Genomic DNA, 7,223 nt, shown 5'->3' with positions numbered 1-7,223 from the left:
TGAGCTGTGAGACGCGTTGAAAATAAAATAAACAAGCGAGAATGCTATAGTCGAGTTGCTCGACTATCAGATACCCGTTACTCAGCTAGTGGGAATGCGAACGCGAACTTTCATCATATTTCTGGGATATCGATAGATATTGGGGATTAAAATCAGGCGACTTTAGGGCGTTAGAGTGGGCGTGGCAAAATAATTTTGGCAAATCGATAGAAATTTACACGACTAATCACATTATGAGAAAATATCCACAAATTTTTTAAAAATGTGGGCGCGGCACTTTTGTGCGGCTTGTGGGCGTTAGAGTGGGTCAACAAACTTGAGCTGCGTCGTTGCCTCTAGAATCTTTTATAGTTCGACTCGCCGATTGATCCTGATCAAGAATATATATACTTTATATAGTCGGAAACGCTTTCTTCTGCCTGTTACACACTTTTTAACGAATCTAGTATACCCTTTTGCTCTGCGAGTAACGGGTTATTAAAGTTATTCACTGTTATTAAAGTTATTAAGTGAATACCTATCCTTCTTATCATTTTGTCTACTTTCCAATACCTTCGATCATTTAAACCTTCTATTTCAATGGAGTTCTTTTTGCTGTCAATTTTCATATCCGCTCTTTTTCGCCTCTTTCGTTGGTCATCTTTGGTGGATGTGGCCTCCTTTCTGTATCATATACATACATATATAGTATAGGGCGATAGATCTATCGTGTCAGTCGCATGTTGATTTTTGGCAACATGCAGGCGTATTTATTTATCCTTTGGCATAACATTTTTATTGCATTCTAAAGCAAACAAACGACAATAAAAGCTTTTACGTATATTTCTCCGGAAGAAAGGCGAGGGAGTGGGCATTAAAATGACACCAGAGTGCTTCCAAAGGAAAAATGAAAATGAGAAAAAATAGTTATAAAAGTCCTGCCGAATGCGGGGGAGGCGCAAGAGGCGCTGACAGGATATTATCTTTAAAATTCAAAGTCAGTTCACTTGCACTTGCATTTCAGTTTATTATAATATATTGTTTTGGGCATTATGACAGTGACTTTAACAAAAACATGACTATTAGTTTTCAAAAAATTAAATTTTAGCTGTTTGAAATATATTTCTAAAAATGTTGAAACTGCGTTGGAAGTGTTCAAATCAATTAATTATTTCAGCATTTTTAGGAATATATTTAATACAGCTAAAATTTAATTTTATATGTATATATAATATATAATATATATATATTTGTAGTAATAGTGGCTATAACTTTTCTTCACACATATGATTCAGTGTTATTTGGAAAACCCTTTTCCGAATTGTTCTAGTTACTAAAGCATATCCAGTTTGCGGGTTTCTCTGAACTCGTTTAATTTGTAGTTGCGCCCTTAGCGCTTTTGGACTCGTTTCCATTTCATTCGTGTCTTCGGCTCTGGGCCTCACATTCAATTGCATTTATTGACCAAAGAAATATTTTATTACTTTACGCTTGGCAAATATTAGTTGCCCATCGTCAATGGAGTGAATCCCTCCAATTTTTTGGGAGAGGGACTTACATGAAATTTGTTGTCATTGACGCAGGCAGCAAAATGAAACGACGATGCTGTCCCTGTCCTGTCTTGGCTAATATATCCGGCCTGGCTTCATCCCCCCGTTGTCGTCAGCAAACCCTCTCACTTTGATTTCTTGGCAACGCTTTTTTACACACTCGCACACTCAGCAAAAATATAGGCACATTTCAGATGTAAATAAGGTTATATAACACAAACGGAATTAGGGAAATGATCTTCCGTAACCAAAACAAAAATGTATTTTAAATTATAGGTATATACTTGTATTATACAATGTTGTATTAAAACAAGAGAGAATGCTGTAGTCGAGTTCCCCGACTATCAGATACCCGTTACTCAGCTAGTTTAAATGTGAACGCGAAATTTCATAAATATTGAGGAATAAATTTACAAAAAAATTTAAAAATTGTTCCAAAGTGTGGGCGTGACCGGTTCGGCGGCTTGAGAGCCTTAAGGTGGGCGTGGCAAAAAGTTTATTTGCAAATCGATAGAAATATATCAAAACATATTTCAAAAGTGTGGGCGCGGCAGTTTTGCGTGGTTTGTGGGCGTTAAACAAATGTAATAAACAAATATCATTCCTTTAAATTCGTAACTCATTAGCATTAAGGTTATGTTTTTTTAATATTTCTACTTATTCGCCTATTTAATATAGCAATTGTCAAACCAGAAAATCAAAGAAATTCATGTTTTCAAATTATGAATGATTCTTATTAAGTTCATGTAACAGGCAACATATGTACATACATATGTATGTGTTTATAATTGAAAGTGGCTCTCAATCCTAAAATGTTCAGGGTTGCTTCAAGATTTTATGTTCGGTGTAAATTTTTTGTGATTTTTTAGGACTCGACGAGCTTTGGCAAATATTTTGGTCATAGCCGAGATTTGCGTGCCTTGCCAATGGGTTTTGTTTGTTCTGCTGTGTCCAGTCATCCGCCCTCCCCGCGCTCCCTTCGTCTTCCCTCTCGCTCGCACTGGAGGGTCTCTCCTCTCGCTCGCACGCCAGCCGAATGTGGGTAATTCGGTCATGAATATGCGAACAATTTCAGCCATTGTCCGAGGAGCATTTTTTGGGTGCGCATATTTGTCGCAAATGGACTACATTACAACATTACAGTTATCTTTGGATATGTGCTAGTGTGTGTGCATGGCACATAATATCTCATAGAGGACATTAAGGGCCCAAAAGTCTAAATAAGGAAAGCCAGAAAAAATCCCATAAAATATGCGTCATTTGGGGTGGATTTTGAAAGGAAAAGATCGGAAATTCCTAAAAATTTAAAAAATTAATTTGTACCATATAAGTTATGCTAACTTTTGAAAAACCCATTTATACAGAAACCGTATTTAATAAACAATTACATGATTAATTGTTGTAATTAAAATGATTATCATTTATATTAATTATTTCTGTTCAAAACGCACCACTGTTCGAAATTCAATTTCGCCTTAAATAATTTCCTATAAACTGCACCGCATGACTTTAAATTTTAGGAACAATTGAAGTCCACCCTGGGGCACTTTTATGAATGTTTTGTGTGCATAAACAAACAAACAAAGGCCGCATAACATTAAAATGTAACACAAAAAGCCACAACAACAGCAATAACCACGGCTCATGTTTTGTGTTGTGTGATTAAAATTAAAATAAGCGGCGACATGTTGAACTTGAAAAATTCGTTCTGCCTTGCTTATGACAACAACAACAACTGAAAATATACATACATATGCACATACATAAATGTTACAATAGGAAGAGAAGCGAAATCTGACCGAATCTTAAAGTTCCCTACCAAAAATGTATTGTTTAGGGATGTAAACAAATGTGCTGAATAGCCACCTAGCGGACACTTTCGTAACTTGAATTTGGATCGGTATTCAGAATTTATTGTACACAATGTACAATAATTACATGCAAATGTATATTTAACGTGGCAGCAAACCAAAATAAAGTAAAAAGATTATGGAAAAATAAGAGAAACCATATTTATGAATCCCACATATAGGGTATCAAAAAGATACCGTCAGCAGAGAGTGCAAGGGAGTGGGAGACATCATGAGCGGGAGGGAACCCTAATAGCCTTACTAATGACCGAATAACTCATTTGGATTAGAAAAATCTCTGTCCCATAAACGATTCCCAATTAAAATCATAGCTCTGCCAACTTTCTTTTAACTGGCGTTTCTGCTGTTTCTTCTTCTTTGCCAGCCGTCTTCTTCTTTTTACTCCGGCGTGAGTAAGTGGCGTTAGTGGTAAATATGCAGGGTATGCAGGGGCTGATGTGATTCTCATCTTTGATACCAATTAATTTATTTGTTTGGCTTTCATAATGAATCTATTGGAAATGTAATAATTGGATAAGTTATAATCTGTTACAACCGCAATATAGTATGTGTATATTGATTCTGCTACATCAGTTGGGTAAGTATGTTTATTTTTTGAAGGAAGTGTAAATTATACATATGTAATTTTCAAATTCGATTTATTTATGTGTTTACAACCAGCACACTGCATGTTTTGCTCAATGCCAACATACTTATTAAATGTGTATTTTTGAAGTTTTATGTTCTTGTCATACATAGTTATTCCTTCTGAAATAACCATTACAATTGTTAGGCTGATCGCTATAACTCTCAATTCGTTCTATCAGCGCTATCTGAAGTTGCACGGTATTCGAAGCGTTGCACTTGCCACCACCAACAAAACAAAAACGCACACACTCGCGCACGTGCGAGCGCGACAAAAAATCAAAACAACAAAATCCACGGTGGTAACAGCTGCTTTGGCTTGGCATTGAAATCGTTGGGTTGCAACGGTGAGGGCGGGGTATAGTAGGAAGGCTGAACGGGAGCAAGGGAAAGAGCGAGATGATGCGATGCGGGCACGAAGGCCAATTTGCCGAAGATGCCCGAGTCCCCATGAACCGTTGAACGTGGAACCGAACCGGTTTTTGGCGCTACACTGGCGCTGCGTTGGCGCTCAGTGCAAAACGAAGCACTGAAGGTGTCAGTTGGGCTCCCGACGGTTTAATTTTAGCTCCCACAACGAACGCAGTTCTCAGCGATTTTGACGCAAATTATAAACGTACGTAAGCCGGTGATTTCACGAAACGCGTTTCGAATCAAAAGAAAACCCAAAAAAAAAAAAACTAACGAACAAAATAACTGAAAATAAACCCAAAACACAATTAAAGTGCTAATGATTTGGGATTTTTTCTCACAACTTAAATATTTTTTTTAATTGTGTTGTTCTTTTTTTTCGTTTGTGTGCCATTAAATCATCTTTTCTGCGAAAAGTGCTAAAAACAAAGTGAATCTGTGCCGCCAACGTTGCTGCCATTGTTGTTGTTGTGCTCAATTAAAACCTATTTGCATATAGAGTTTTTTCGAGTGTGCGAGATCGTGATCGTCATCTCCGCTTTGCCTTTTCTTATTCGTTTCTCTCTCTTGCTAATTAGCAATTCGAATGTTGTTTTTTCAGCTGATTTTATTGATTGATTCCAATTTGAAAAAAAATGCTAAGCGCTTAAGAATTCCGGAAAAGCTTTCAACTTACAGGTTTATTGTTTAAATTGCCGAATTGTGCCATTGAACTTGTTAGGGCAAAAGTTTTTAAATTTTCTTTTTGAAAAATCCAAAAAAGTTGGTTAACGCGGTTTAAAAGACTACTGTAAAAATCATTTGAATTATATGTCACTTTATATTAAACTTAAACGCTGCAATGCAGGAGCCATGCTCTAAATGGGGACATCCCAATTGCGATGATCAGTGTTGAGTGTTCCACTTTGTCGAGCAATTTCCTCCGAGGTTCTCCGTGTTTCTTTTGTAGGCCGGTTCGTGTAACGTCATCTAATATACATGGCTAATAATCCCTTTTCTTACGCCTCCGAAGGGGTGGGTGGGGAGGGGGCATGCCGCCCGAAACCACCCACATATCGCGTCTTGTTCGGCGAACTATAAACATTAAATAACAATAATAAACAGCAACAAGAGCCGGGCAGAAAGTTGAAGCAGTTTGTCTAAGTGGCTTGGGGCTTTGTCAAAGCATATAAAATATAATACAATAGAAAGTATATGGAAGCCGCAACAACAAAGTAACAAAAACAACAGCAACAACAATGGCAACGAGTACATCGCAGTTGTTGGCTCCAAAACACGCAACAGTCCGTCAGAATAAAGTCAGCCATGCCCACCGTCGTCGTTTTAGACCCCTTTGCATCCCCCGGAATATACATATAGTAGTATGTAGACCCCGCTCCTTCTCCTGCATATATGTATGTATGTATATCCCCCCCCCCCACCAAGTAACATCGCGTGTTCCGGGGGCCCAGCATGAAGGAACCTCGCCGGGGATCGGGGAACAGCAAAGGGGCTTCAAACAGCGAGGGCTCCAAAGGCTCCCAGTCTCCACTTTACACGGCGGCAAATTCATTAGATTTCGAGATGTTGCATCCGATAAAATAATAAAGCATTCATATACGCTGTGAACACTTTAATCAGAAAAAAGTGCAAATCTTAAATATACTCAGGATCAGGAAACAAATAATATAATTTTTGAACTGGAGCCAACTTAAAAAATCCAAGTGCAAAATCACTGCTTAGAACTCGCTGATATTGTTTGCCTTCAAAGGGGCGAGTTGCCTCGTTTCGCTCAGTGTACACTCAAGTGCTCTTACTTATAAGCCTATACCACACATAGAGTACAATTTTTTCTATAACAAAATTTTCTATATTTTTTTCAACATATTTTTTTGTGTTTTATTCTTTATGTTACTATTTTCGCCACTGCCACCGCTGTGCAACGCGCCTCTTCCCGTTCCCGTTCTGGATCCCCAACTCGGGCCCGTGCTCCAACCCGCAACCGGAGAGTAGGTCAGGTCAGTATGTGTTACCATTTGGTCATAGGGGGTTCTGACTGCCCCCCGCGTCTGCGGCAGGCTTATTAATTTACTGCGACTTTTGTTTCGCTGCACTTCAGCTGGGAAAGTCGGCAAAGTCTTGTGTTTTCCGACAAATCAATCAGAAAAACTTTGGGAAAACTGACTGAAATGCGGCAGGGAAAACATTTTAGAAATAACGTGTTTGCAAGAGCTTTTATTGGACATATTAAGCAATCAATTGGTTTGCAGTGCGATGTTTTTTTTTTTAGGAATTTTTTCAACGAAAATAGAGTAAAGCAGCGTGAAAAAGTATCTATATTAAATTTATTTAAAATTAATTCAACTCTTTTCTAAAATAATTTTTTTTATATTCACGAGTGGCTGAAAATTCAACAGCGGAGGCACAGGACAGTGGTTATTGTTTTTCCATTTAACTGCAGGGAGAAGAATCGAATGTGTGTATAAATTTCAGTTCAAGCTAAAGGTTATATTGGATGAAAAACATATTCAAACTTGATAAAACTGGTGCCCAATTTCATATGAAAGTTATTTTTCCTATTTGCCAAAACAATTTAGGTTTACTGCAACCAAACAAGTTAGGTTTACTGCAAACACCTCTTTAAACCATCGAATAAGTAGTAAATCTACAGCTCATGCAAACAATTTAGCAATTAAGCCATCTATCAAAGTCAAGTCTATAATCACAAACATCTGAAGACGGAGGCCGGATTCAATTAGTCTTCTACTATCGATCAAAATCAATTAAATGCTGCCTCTATATCGAAGTT

The 7,223-nt window shown here is 37.7% G+C and overlaps 1 protein-coding gene across 4 annotated transcripts in view; it reads left to right on the top strand.

The window, feature by feature from the left end:
- The first annotated feature begins 4,502 nt into the window (after positions 1-4,502).
- Positions 4,503-7,223, top strand: part of LOC27207460 (glycine-rich cell wall structural protein 1.0) — a 74,275-nt gene continuing 71,554 nt past the window's right edge. For 2 of the 4 annotated variants that reach the window (XM_039297859.2, XM_039297858.2), the window contains exon 1: positions 4,503-4,642. The gene's annotated coding sequence lies outside the window, so the exon portion shown is untranslated. The remainder of the gene's footprint in view (positions 4,643-7,223) is intronic. The other 2 variants (XM_039297861.2, XM_016183143.3) reach the window with 2 other exon arrangements.

Source organism: Drosophila simulans, chromosome X (assembly GCF_016746395.2).
Source record: "Drosophila simulans strain w501 chromosome X, Prin_Dsim_3.1, whole genome shotgun sequence".
In the NCBI taxonomy this organism is placed as follows: Eukaryota; Metazoa; Arthropoda; class Insecta; order Diptera; family Drosophilidae; genus Drosophila; species Drosophila simulans.
The sequence above is the reverse complement of the archived record's forward strand: the minus strand, read 5'-3'. Positions and strand labels throughout refer to the sequence as shown.